Source organism: Epargyreus clarus, unplaced genomic scaffold, assembly GCF_041222505.1.
Source record: "Epargyreus clarus isolate Ecla_fem2 unplaced genomic scaffold, WU_Ecla_fem_2.2 ptg000012l, whole genome shotgun sequence".
NCBI lineage: Eukaryota > Metazoa > Arthropoda > Insecta > Lepidoptera > Hesperiidae > Epargyreus > Epargyreus clarus.
Window position 1 is genome coordinate 11,294,211 of NW_027332220.1, and position 14,105 is coordinate 11,308,315.

Here is a 14,105-nt window from a genome sequence, read left to right on the forward strand (position 1 = left end):
CTGGTTTGAAGAGTGTGGTAAGGGAGATATACTTTTCCGAGGTTCCAGTTTAGTTCTCAGGAGTAGCGTCGCATCCGTGGCCGAGCTCGGATAGGAATATCTAATCCTATTTGGATGTCCATGGGCGGCAGGTACCGCTTGCCATCAGGTAAACTACATCCACGTCTTAACAGACAGGTTTTTATCGCTGTCTATTTATAATATACGAGCTTTTGCCCTATTTTATCCCCTTGGGGGTAGAATTGATCAAAATCCTTTCTTAGCGGATGCCTACGTCATAACATCTACCAGCATGCCAAATTTCAGCCCGATCCGTCTAGTGGTTTGGGCTGTGCGTTGATAGATCACTATATCAGTCAGTCACCTTTGAGTTACATATATTTATATTATTAACATCCTATATTATAAATAGACATCGATAAAAACAATAGAGTTACATTTATTACCCTCAATATAGAGCCGCGAACTTCTTTCACTGAACTAAACAATGAAGCTAACAAGCAATAAATTCGCTCTATAAATAGCCGCTCTATAACTAAATGATCGTATGTGGGCAGTTTGATTTGCTGCCCGCCTTACTTGCTGCTTGGGTCAATTCTGATCGCTATCATTTTTGCTGTGTTCCTGTTATGTTATGTGTCGTTTGGTACTGTTCTCATCACAATTATAATTCAGTCAGGTTTTTCTAAGGTAGTGGACTGCTTATGACAAACTCTAAGAGCTCTGCATCTTTATTTAAATAGTTTTGCTTGTTTATGGTGGGACTTTTGCCCTTTTGCAGTGCTTTGGAAGTGACTGTATCAATCCAAACTGAAGGGTTTCATGTTTCTTTCCTTAGAAAGGAAACTATTTGCGATAATATGCTTGCATCTGTATACATGCATTTTCGACTCGACATTTTTTGTTGGAAGTAGAACTCTTAAGATCGCAACTTTAGAGGCACACAACGCTACACCAATTTCTGACTGTGTTACGCGCCCTAGTGATTTGGCTTGAAAAGAGTGGTGCAGAATTAATCCTTTCATGATTCAAAGCAACGCGCCTGAGATCGATTACCAGATAAGGCCTTTATCTATCGTATTTTAAGCAGCCGACCTCAAGTAAAACTTAAATCCTATAAAAGTTGATCAGACGTTCATGGTTATTGACAAATGACTGAATACAGCATCCTACCTACATATTCTTGGTTTATAACAAACTATTGATAGTAATAACGTTCCCAAACCAAACCTACCACAACAGGAACACACCCCAGTGGTACTGTCAATAAAATCACACGCCGTATGCATGATCAGTGATGCATTTTCTATTATTAGCAATGTGATCGAAGTGGTCACACGTTTTCTATAAATAGCGGTGAACACACTGCAGTGATCGATTGTGGAGCGTTCAGGAATTTGATCTTAGGTCGATGTTGTTAATGGATGTTAATAGCTTTGTCGTTTGAGAAGTCTCGGGTTGGAAGCTATGGGAATTGATTTTGCTTTTTTTATGTAACTAATAAGCAGGTCTATCATAATGATTAATAAAATATATGAGTAGGTAACATGTCTGCTGTGCAGTGATTATAAAAAAGCTTAAAGGTGGTAGTTTAAAGGTGGTATAATTCCTTATAGTTTTCATCCGGAGGCACCAACGCCACACTAATTGTTATAATATAAACGTAGTATAGCCCTTATGTTTTATGGTTTGAAGGGAGTGGTAAGGTTTACTTAGACGTACACGTACCAATTAAGTCTCCAGGCACAATTTAAGTCTTTTTGGGATTATAAACATGATGCATTAGAATGTCCATTGACTACGTTTTTTAATTTATTTTTTATAAAACCTTTAGAGTTCGCCTTTAATGACTATTTGGGTAGGAAAAGGACTATATTCAGTTGTGAGCTTACTTGATTGATTAGAGTATAGTAATCATTCTAGTCTATTTTTTATGGTAAAGATGTGTGTTATAAATTTTCTTTAGCGTCTTTTTCTTCATAAATAAAACACTTTACAAAGAGTTAGGTTTGTGACGTTTTGTCCCTATAATCCCTATAGATCGTAAACACTGACGGTGGGTGTGGTATCCCCATACAAACACCAGAATCCCACATAACCCTATGTCTGGGCATAGGGCACCTATAGAAGGTGTCCCCGTCGTTAAAAAAAGATTATTGGCCAAAAATAGGGCTGTAAAGAAATTTCGTACAAAATATCTAGATTTTGATAGAAGCCACACACCTATTGTGTGATAAAACATTGTAATAAGCTGATTCACGTGCTCCGAGCGTGTAACCAGATAGCACTCGTAATTGACAATTATATGGCGCCTGAGTCTGTTACGAGACAATATATTGGTCTAATTCTAATTCTGTTTGAATCTTGTTTAAGAACTGCATAAGTTAGTCTTGTCATATATAGGTAGGTACTTATGAAATAAAAAAGACGCTTTCTACGCTCACAGCCCCATAATAGGATTTCCTGTGTCGCGAATGCTCTGGATACACACAAAGACGAATACTCAAAATCAATACCCACAACATAATCATATCATAATCATAATCATAATTCTTTATTGCATAAATATGGTATTACACAGGATGTTGTACAATTTATAAAGTTAAAACATGTTTCACCGGGTAAAGTATGCAATTTTGCGTTCTAGATTAGGTACTTTTAATGAATTTAAATACAATCTTGAATAGCAAGCATTTATCCATATATCAGATATCCATATGTTGATATCTATTTGGCCAGGGATCGAACCCGGAACCCTTCGCGCATCAGACCGTTATATTGACCGGTCAGCCATGCAGGTCGTGAAATAGCTAAAGTATAACAATATATTGGTCTAATTCTAATTCTGTTTGATATACGATATTTAGCTAGTCGAAAGTGTTAGAAATCCTCTGTAGTTTGACTGAAGTGGTAAGTTTTAAAGGTAGTAGAACCTTTTATGGTTCGATTCCGGCGGCTCCACCGCCACACCTATTTCTGCCTATTAACAGCAGTGTTAGGCGCTGCTGTGTTCCGTTTTGAAGGATGTGGTAAGGGAGACATACTTTTCCGAGGCGTTCCAGCTTTAGTCCTCAGGAGTAGCGGCGCATCTGTAGCCGACCTCAGGTGGGAATATCTAATCCTATCTGGGGATGATTACAGATGTCAATGGGCGGCAGTAGCCACTTACCATCAGGTGGACTGTATGCTCGTCTGCTACTCCTATATTATAAAAAGAAATGTAGTTCGCGGTTTAGTTAAAATTATATTGTTTTTACGTCTTGTTATTCGTTTATCGTATATCTCCGTCTGATCAAAATAGCAACTTAAGGAATGTTTAGTAAAAACCCCAGAGTCCTTGGTCCGTGTTCCCATAACATCGCGACATCGCCGAATTGGTGCCAATCGAATTATTCAGCTCTAAATCAATTGACATGACTCACAAACTATAACGCGGCTGCGAGGGGACTATTCTTAGGCCCACAGATATATTTTAGACCTCTATATCCTTATAAATATAGTTTAAATATTTGTTTTAAAATAACAAATGTGAGTGAGGTACCCTGGTTAAATTATAATCGTTCCACAAAGTTAAACAGCATCTTCCGCGGTTGGAAATTGGATGGGCGACCATAAGAGGGCGAATACCATTAGCGCGAGTTCGTCGGAGGCTTAGTTGGAGGGCTTTAGGGAGATTTAAAATCATCTGATACGTGTTATCCATTAGCCCGTAGCCCTTTCAATAATTAGTAATGGAGCAGCATGGTGCAGTTTGCTCCAAGACTCACCCAGTTGTGGGGTGACCAGCAGTGGGCATAAGAAGCTTTGCACCTAAAAATTTAAAGAAATAGCTCCATACTAAGCTACTCTATGTCACAAAGCCAAATCCACAAATACCCAAAACAATAATCTAAAATCACCATTTAGTTACCAGAACGGGGACTGAACTGGAATCCCTCTGCGCTTCAAATGATCATGGCGACCACTGCAACCAATCTCGAGCCGTCTATTTTGATAAATAAATTAATATCTTAGCAATTGGATTGCATAGTAGCCACCCATCTCAGCCAAACTAAGCCGAAAGTAATTGATGTGAGAAAGATAAACGAAAGCCACTTGACATAGTGTTAGGATCTATGTTTTTAGGACACTAAAATAATATATTTTTTTATCTATGCCAAAAGAAAGAATTAGGGTAATATTTTTTAAATAGGTATAAGAGTAGCAGACGAGCATGCAGTCCACGTGATAGTAAGTGGGTACTGCCGCCCATGAACATCTGTAATCAATCCCAGATAGGATTCGATATTCCTACCTGAGGTCGGCCACAGGTGCGCCACTACCCCTAAGGACCAAGCTGAAACGCCTTGGAAAAGTATGTCTCCCGTACCTTCAAACCAGAATACAGCTTGACACTGCTGTTATTAGGTAGAAATAGGTGTGGCGGTGGTGCTGCCGGAGTCGAACCATAAAGGGTTCTACCACCTGAATACCTATGAATATTAATCTTACATATAAAATTCTCGTATCACAATGTTAGGTACCGTACTCCTCCGAAACGGCTTTACCGATTTTGACCAAATTTTATATACATATTCAGGTCTGAGAATCGGCTACTATCTATTTTTCATACCCCTAAGTGATAAGGGTTGTTCACCCTTAACATTTTTTCATTTATATGGCAACACAACGTTTGCCGGATTAGCTAGTATGATAATAATATGTATGTATGAGTTTCGACTATGATTAATTTTTTTTCTTCTTTAAAAAATATGTTTTGCTCAATAATGATATTAATACTGTAATAACAACTTAATTGAACACGTATTTATATCTTTAACTAAAAAAATGGATAAATCATAATAGAGAAAATTCAGAAAAATATGCCCCGGGTGAGGATCGAACTCACGACCTTAAGATTATGAGACTTACGCGCTGCCTACTGCGCCACCGAGGCTATGGGTTACTGTTGCGAAATATGGAATACTTTGTACGAAATACTAAATAGTACTTTATCAATAGTGATAAGACTGATAATTTTACGATATCTGTTATCACATATATTTTTGACAACTACTATTGCCTCGTATATTATCGATTATTAATACATGTTCATTATAAATAATCATTATATCCTTTTTGCATACCACAGATTGACAATTAACAACGATTAGGTATTTATTAAAAAATACAATTTCGCAAGAATTGGAATGATTGATCAAAATTTCACGATTTTTGCCGCAGAAATGTTTTAATTTTAATCCTTGGTTCAAAAATTAATACATTTAAAGTTTGAAAAGGATATGTGTCGGGTATAAACGGAACGTAACATACAAAATTATAACTTATCTATAAACAAAATCAAATAACTTACGTTACATATTTATTACTAACTTAAAATAGACATCAAGTATATTTATGATCCTACACAAAATAGAAATCGAAAATTGATAGATTTTTTATAAAAATTGCAAATCGGTGACACCAGGGGTGCAAAACTGCGAACGTTAATTTAAAACGACAAAACAAATAACCGTTGGCTTCAGTTGCAGTCAAATATCACACTATTCCAATGCGGGAATTAATTAAATACTGGGTGGCCACCGATATAATGTACCTGGAAGTGACAGGTAGCTAGGAAATATTATTGCACAGAGCAATCATATATTTTTGCTTCGTAGTATAAATTAGATTGTACTAAATATGTACTTAAATGTATGTAAAAGTCGGGTAAAATAATTATAAGCTAACTTAAAAAAAAACTCGATTGGAAAAGTGGAAATTTTGTCATTTACATTATTCTTTCTTTATATTAAAGTCATGATTTATGAAATAATAGGGGAGGATTAAACTTATGACAAATTATATTTTATATTCAAATACACATTCACATGTAGGAAGGAAATATTTCCAATCAGTTTATTTAAATATATCTTTTATATATTTTATTTTTTTCAAAATAATCTGAATAAAAATATATTTATTAAAAATATTTAATTCCTTTAATCAAATACGCGACTTCTATAAACTATTACGTATTAAAATCATTCTAATTCATATTATCAAACATCGGTATTTCGATAAAACATTGGATAGTTCGCTTATTAACAACACTCACCGGTACATCCAGTACCTACACCTCCGTACTCCTCCGGTAGACAGTGCGGCCCATAAATTGAGCAGCGCTGTCAATTGCACGCGCGCACCGATAGTTGCGGTCGGCGCGCGTTGCCCGCTTTTTGGCTGTTATTGTTTTTACACGTATCGTATTGGTTTTATTTTATTGCGAAATTGTATTGATATACCACGATTGAAAACGTAGATAGGTCCCACGTTCGAAAATTGAATGACCCATGCTAACATATAGTTATCTCATTTTTACCACTCTTAATTATTTATTAGTGTGCCGTTTATGTATTATTTTAGAGATACACACTACTTTACGTGTGCATTTCTCATGAGTACCGCCAAGAAGCGCTTATTGTTTTGTTCGTAACTTTTCTATGTTTTTTACTAGTCGTATATCAATGCGAAGTTATACTTTTGATCTTATAATATCGAATTATTTTAAAGTTTTAGAAATAAAGAAGACAATACCCTAACAACAGTTGTATTAATAAGCAACACCAAATATTTACCAATTTTCTTCAGATTTTTCAAACAAATTCAAATGACATTATTCTGAACATTTTTACATATTCTAAACAACCAAATTTTACCTTATCATCATGCGCGTAATAACACAGATTGTTGATTTGTTGTGTCTTGTTAAGACACAACAAATTTTTACCACGTTTTCTACGGATTTTTTAACAAATTAATACGAAATTATTATTTACATTCTATGCATACTAAACGTAATACTTTGCCTTATTATTATTACCAATTCTTTACTGTCCCTCTACTGGGCACAATTCCTCTCAGAATGACAATTTATAGTCTATAGTAGTGTTGACACTTCGAACTTTTTTTTAGATCAAGACCATAGATTAGTAAAGATTACTCACTCCTAACAAGAAAATGTACCCAGTTTTGAGAATTGAAATAGTTGCGTAAAAAAGTTTTGCCACGTCTCCGTGCTAAAATGTCCCTAAAATATTTGAAATAATTATTGATTTATTACGTAAATTACGCAGTATTAGTTATTTATTCGTAAATTTTCTCTAAAAATGTTTTTATTTGTCAAGAATTCAAAAAAATAACTTACTAATAAGCCGTTTGTGGGTTCATTCAATTTCAAGGCGGCGAAGTATTTACTAATCTATGATCAAGACAAGTACTTTCATGGTTTCATTTATTTCTAATACTAACGTATATGACTGAAAAATCTCACGCGAGCTTCGAACCTCGTACCAATTAACCGAGTTAATATCAAACACACAATTCTAAACATTTCGCGATTAAACTTTTACGTTACGAAAATCGAAGATCCAAGTCGTTATTGGAATGGGTCCTTTATTTAATTAACGGACCCGCTTTAGGCGCTAATTATTTTTTCGCTTATCTACGAGATGATTTATTTGGGGGATCGGTGGTAATTTTTTTACTTTCTACATTTTTCAATTTAATTACTGGGGTGGTAAGTATTTGATTAACTCATTAATTTTGGTAAAAGGTTTTTTGTAATATCGATTTTTTATAAAAATATCAAGTTTTAGGTGAAGTGTAATTTGTTTCGCTGAGGGTTGTAATGTAAAAAATATACGCAAATAAAAATGTAGTCATTTTGATCAACATATTTACAGAAACAATTAATATATTAACTATTTTTGGAAGGTGTAGGTGTATAGTAAATAAAATATGTAATTACTTTATTCTTTTTACACGCTTTATATTAGCTTCACTTGTATGTTTGTCAGTGAGTTACTCCGTTTTTCAGTAGAGAGAGATCAACATACATCCTTATCTTACCCTGCATGTATGAAATAATGAAATAGAATACCGAAAGTTTTTTTAGTTGATTTTATCATAAAAGCGTGTTTTTTAGTTTATTGAACTATATTTTATTCCCTAATGAAGATATTGGAATATGTACGTAAATTCCACTTACATTATTTAGCATTTTTGAAAACGATTTTTCTAAAATTCTTTCGTTCAAACAGTAGCAAAATTTACATACACCTTCATCTCGAATTCCAAAGAGTAGGGATGCACCAATCTACATATCATAAGCGCTGCCGTAGACACAAAAAACCGTAAGACTAAACTTAGTTAGGTGCTTTGAGCTTCCATGGACCCCACGTATTAACTTTATCAGAGGGAGCCGGGTGTATTAACTAGTGAAGCCATGAGATATGAATCTTTAATTTTCCAAATTTATTAAAACGCTAAGCGAACTCCACGTTCAAACAGCAATATTTTTAACGACTGAGGTTAGTTAAGGGATGGGACTGTGATGGGAATTTGTCGATAAATCTCTTAATTTTTTGAAAATATACTTATATCGCTTTGGGATCGGGTCTGAGTAGTTTTGAAACTAACTGAAATATTTAATGTCGATTCCGGCACTGTTCCTGAAGTTTCGGTTTCAGATCTTTTTTATCTAATATAAAACATAAATTTGATAATAGGTCTTATCCCATCGAACGGCAAATCTATTACCTCCTCACGGGTCTTACGTTAAATGATAAAAGGCGGTCATATTACCATAATTAAACCACTCCTACTAATTTCAATATTCATTACTTTTACAAATTTATTTTTGCATATCAATAACGTATCACTTGGTAAGGTATCATTCATGAGAAAAAAACATGTAACAAAAACCATGTGACCATGATCATTAATCACAGTTTTATTACCGAAAAATCTCCACCAATTAATACCGAACCTGCCCAATAGCGATGACTTGATCGCCAAACAATGTGACCACATGCACAATTGATCTGCACGATATGTGGACGATACAATCAATTCCGATCTATTCTTTGCTGTTTTCATTATTGGTGCGTTAACGGGATTTATGCCGTATGTCTATTTTAACTATTTATTTACCAACTTGAAGGACCAAAGTAGCAGGCTGCATACATTATCCATTAACAGTGTCCAATTGTAGAGGAGTACATTTCAAGATTCCTTTGTAGTGTAATATTGTTTATCATTTTCAGGTGAGACACTTGTTTGTTTCTATAACCTAGAAGTAGCAAACTAGCTATTCCACCTGATACTAAGTGGTCAATTTCAATTTCTCACATTATATGTAACTATCCCTTATGGCACCTATCAAAAAGAAAATGGCAGCGCTTAACTTTGCTGTTAGCAGAAAATGATGTGAAGGTTTCATCGGTATCCAAATAAAGCGTACCACCTAAATATCTACTACAGAAAGATTTAACTTCAAGTGAATGCTCGCTACTAATATGATCCTGTACTTGTTTAAAATCAGGTGGCTTGCTTGATTTCCATTCCAAGACCCAGTGGAAACTAGCACCCATGACATCACCGCTTGATTGTTCGATAACCGCTCCACATTGTTATCATTCAATTATTTCATATTGATGTCAAATTGATTCCGAACCTTCGGTCTGAGGTCACCCATGCTTAGACAAACGGTCGTTCATTCAACGTTTCCTGATTGAGTTCATTGTGAAATGACTTGACACGGTGTGTGATGGAGTCATCTTCTATTTTGAGTGGAGTTGTTACAAACTGGTGTCCTTTTGAAACTGATTGGTAAGTACGGGATAATTTAACCATGAAGGTTTTTTAGTTAAACTTTTAATTCATACTGCTTTAGTCATCTCACATATAATACCAGAGGTAGAAGAATGTATGACTATAATATCTTGTATATTCTAAAAATATCTGAAAATAAAAGAAAACATTTATTTATATGTAAAAAAGACACGTGTCATGAAACACATACTCATGTGTTCTTCTTATAACAGTCACAAAACATGAAATATTATTATATATATTAAGTATACATTTATATTTTTGTCTTTTTACTGCGATAACGATAATTTACCAGAATTTATCGATAAATTCCCAACTCGGAAGTCCCACCCCTACGGCCGGTACGCGATAGGAAATTAAAATTTTCCTCTTCATTTAAAAGAAGCTCTGCCCCCGGCTAACTCCTTAATGCGCTACATCTATTTCAGACGTAGCTATATCCATTGGTATACTGCTATAGATTAAGTACTTTCTGAATCTGAATATAAGTTTTTGTAATATAAATGTAGCATGAGCATCCCCGCCTGATCGTAAGTGGATACTGTCACCAATAGACATGTAATCATACATATATATTTTTTTATAGTCTAATAGTAGTAGTGTTAAGCGCTGCTGTATTCTGGTTTGAAGAACTTGGAATGGGAGATATAATATTTTGAGGTTTTCAAATTAGTTGTCAGGGGTAACAACGCATTAGTGGCCAACCTTTGGTAGGGTTCTTTACTTATCAGGGGTTGATTACAGATGTCCATTGGCGGGAGTATTCACTCACCACCGGGATCGCCTCGTCTTTTGTCTAGCGTGAATCAGTATTGTGTTTCGGTGGAAGATTGTGGATGCTGTCTGACTAACATTACGATGAAGGTGGTAGATCCCTTTGTGGTTCGACTCTGGCGACACTAACGCCACACCTATTTCTACCTAATAACAGCAGTGTTAGACGCTGCTGTGTTCCGTTTTGAAGGGTGTGGTAAGGGGTAGCGGGGCATCTGTGGCCGACCTCAGGTAAGAATACCTAATCCTATCTGGGGTTGATTACAGATGTCCATGGGCGGCAGTAGCCACTTTCCATCAGGTGGACTGCATGCTTGTCTGCTACTCCTATATTATAAAAAAAACAACTTACATATGAAGCGATCATCTTAGTTCTCAGGACTTTCAATGCATCTGTATTCGGCCTTAAGTAGAACCCTTTTCTATATGATATCGGTTATAGATGGGTGGCCATTACCACTTACCTTCAAGTGGACTGCATGCTCGTTTGCTACTCCATTTTTATAAAAATATTCCCGTTGCACTGGAAAATTACGAGTATTATTTCCTATAAGTGCATAATAAGAAAATCGGTGCATTTCCTTCGACCGCGTAAGGAGTTTTCTTTACTACGCCAATTAATTTCTTCAAAGGCAAAGGATTTGAAGTCGCCCGACTTCGGCAGGTTTTGGTTAAAGGGACTTTACACTAACCGCATCTGGAAATGCATTAGACACAGTTTTTAAAATCAGACAAAAAGAAGCATACTTTAGTCTGTTTTTTTAAATACTGTCTAATGATACCTTAGATATAAGATTAGATAGATAACTTAATATAACATGATAAAAAATTGAGTAAAAAAACTCTATTATGATTCGCAAAGGGTTCCAGGTTCGATCTTTGTCAAAGTAGAGGTCAAGCATTTTACAGTCATGTTCTATGGATTAGGAAAAAATAAATTTATCTGAAGAACGTCATTACATACTTATCTTGATTGATTGGTATAAATTAACTCATTAATAATTGGAATATAAAATGGTGACACTGACATTAATTTTTCGCTTGCCATAATGTGTGAGAAGGAAACACATATTCTTGTGTAAATATTTAAATATAATAATGTGATATGTATACGATTCTTTATGCAGTCTCTAGTGGTTTGTGTAAAGTTCGGAAAAGTTTCCTACTTGTAGAGTTAAAGCTCAATTATAAGAAATATTGAATTATTCTATTTTCATTCAGTGAAAAATGCGAAAAGTTTTTCTTATACAAATAATAAATTGTCACTTTTGAGAACTAATAGGTAAGCTAATATGTAATTCAGCTGATTCCATTTTCATTCCATCCATTTCGCGGATTCCATTCCGCTTTTTCAACGAAACAGGAGAAGTTTCTTTAAAAATAAACGTGACTATGGTACCTTCCCGGTTGAACCTGTAACATCTATCAAGTAAGATAAGATAAACTGAAACTTAAATTTTCATTTTGGAACCTAATTAACACGGACAAAGCCGCGAGCAAATATTAGTATAAAAATAACATATATTTACTTCAGTTCGATTAAATACAAGAAAAGCCGCAGACTAAACGTAGTTATGCTGTTCAATGGTAAAATCAGTTCAAAGAAAGCTAATACCAGGGTGGGTGGGGGTGAAACGGCAAATAACAAAAATAACGTGTAGCAGAATATAATCTTATTTATGGTGAGGGGATGTCTGTAAATGGGATTCGATGAGCAAAGGAGCACTTAACGCTTCGTGTCCACCCTGGCCCAACCTCCCCTTAGATTGAGGCGCGTTCATAAAAACTCATTAGGTAACGGTCAGCAGTAAAAACAAAATAATAAATTAAAATATGTAACACATATTTTTAAGTAACTTATTTTTTATATGTTACATATTCTATTTTAATTTTTAATAGCAAACGAGCAGGCGTCCAACCTGATGACCTACATGACTACTGTCGCCTATGGACATATTCTGAAATATACCCCGGATATGATTAGATTCCTATCTGTGGTCGGCCAAATATGCGACCCCTGAAAAATAAGTTCCAACTTTTCGAAAAAGTATGTTTTCACTTCTAACCAGAACACAGGGCTTACTGCTGTTATTAGGCAGAAATAGGTGTACGGTACTGCCTCCGAAGTCATACCATTTCAGGTTCTACCACCTCCAACATAATAAAAAAACATCAAAAAACAAAGTATCAATCTGTGCGTAGTGTGAACACGTCCTAATGCATCTGTGGCTTTCTTTCTTTGATTATAAGCCGCCATTAGACTTATTTCGCTAATATATGATTTAGAGGGTTATGACGTCACGTGTGGGCTTATTAGACCACATATGGTGTCTGTCTGTCGCTGTAATGTTGTTTTAGGAAATTATAAAATGCTTGATTGTATTTTTGTATGAATGCAAGTGTTTTCCAAGGGGTTTTCTTCATGGTTCTATATTATAAAATTAGTTTAGGATCTATGGTCTAAGGTGAGGTGTCGATTACGTTAGTTTAAGGTTTTAAGGTGTTATAGGTTATTAATCAGATATAACCATATTTGTATATTTATTGTTTCTATTATGCTCGAATTTTTGACTCAACTCAAGGCAAGTTAAATTCCCACGTGCTCGTAACTTTTCCAAAAAAATAATTTATCTCTTTTTATTATTATTACTTAACTAATTTTTAAAGTGTGGTGGAAAACATCATGAAAAAAATATAAAAGTCCTTTAAATATTCGAAGTAAACTGAAGTAAATAATAACGACTTGTGACATATTTTATAGTCAAAATTTATGTAATGTATGCTTTCCCTAAGTTTAGTTTTCAAAGGTGTGTTACACCTTCTACTATTCTTAGCCTATGTAGCGGAGTATGGCTTAGCACTTTCCTCTATTAAGAAAGATATGCCCAGCAGTAGGACTATATTGGAACGACGAAGGAACCTGAGGCGTTCCCGTCAGTAAGACATGCGGTATTTAGGCTTCGCAATATTGGATGCAGATCGAACCCGGGTCGGCCGTAAGTGGCAAGTTGCAAGATTGTGAGCCACTTGAACATTTATATAGAGTTGTTGATACCTTCATAATTCGAATAAATAATAGTAGTAAAATTAGATGCTTTCGTATAACGTTTCGTAATTCAGTTGAACTTTAGTTTAATCTTTGTAGTTATAAAGGCATTACTGCTACAGCTGTCTTATCCATCCATATATCTAATCTTATCTATACTTATCTTTTAACATCAATAGTATAGTAAGGTATGACAGCAGTGTGGTATAGTAAGGTATTATTTTTATTTTTTATAATATAAGAGTATCAGATGAGCATGCAGTCCTCCTGATGGTAATTCGCTACTGCCACCCATGGACATCTGTTATCAACCCCAGATAGGATTAGATATTCCTACTTGAGGTCGGCCACAGATGCGCCGCTTCCCCTGAGGACTAAGCTGGAACGCCTCGGAAAAGTCTGTCTCCCTTACCACACCCTTCAAACCGGAACACAGCAGCGCCTAACACTGCTGTTATAAGGTAGAAATTTGAAGCCTCTAGTTTGTACCAGAGGCTTCAAACTTCTGAAAAAAAAAAAGAAATAGGTGTGGCGGTGGTGCCACCGGTGTCGAACTACAAAGGGTTCTACCACCTTTAAATGACGGTATGACGAGAGGCATTCCAACATAGTCATCTAGCCGATCTTTAAT

The 14,105-nt window shown here is 35.3% G+C and overlaps 1 non-coding gene across 1 annotated transcript; it reads right to left on the minus strand.

Annotated features, from left to right (window-relative positions):
- Window positions 1-4,863: 4,863 nt before the first annotated feature.
- TRNAM-CAU (transfer RNA methionine (anticodon CAU)) lies at window positions 4,864-4,936 on the minus strand. The gene has a single exon. It is a non-coding gene; the product is annotated as a tRNA-Met (tRNA).
- Between the last annotated feature and the right edge of the window lie 9,169 nt (window positions 4,937-14,105).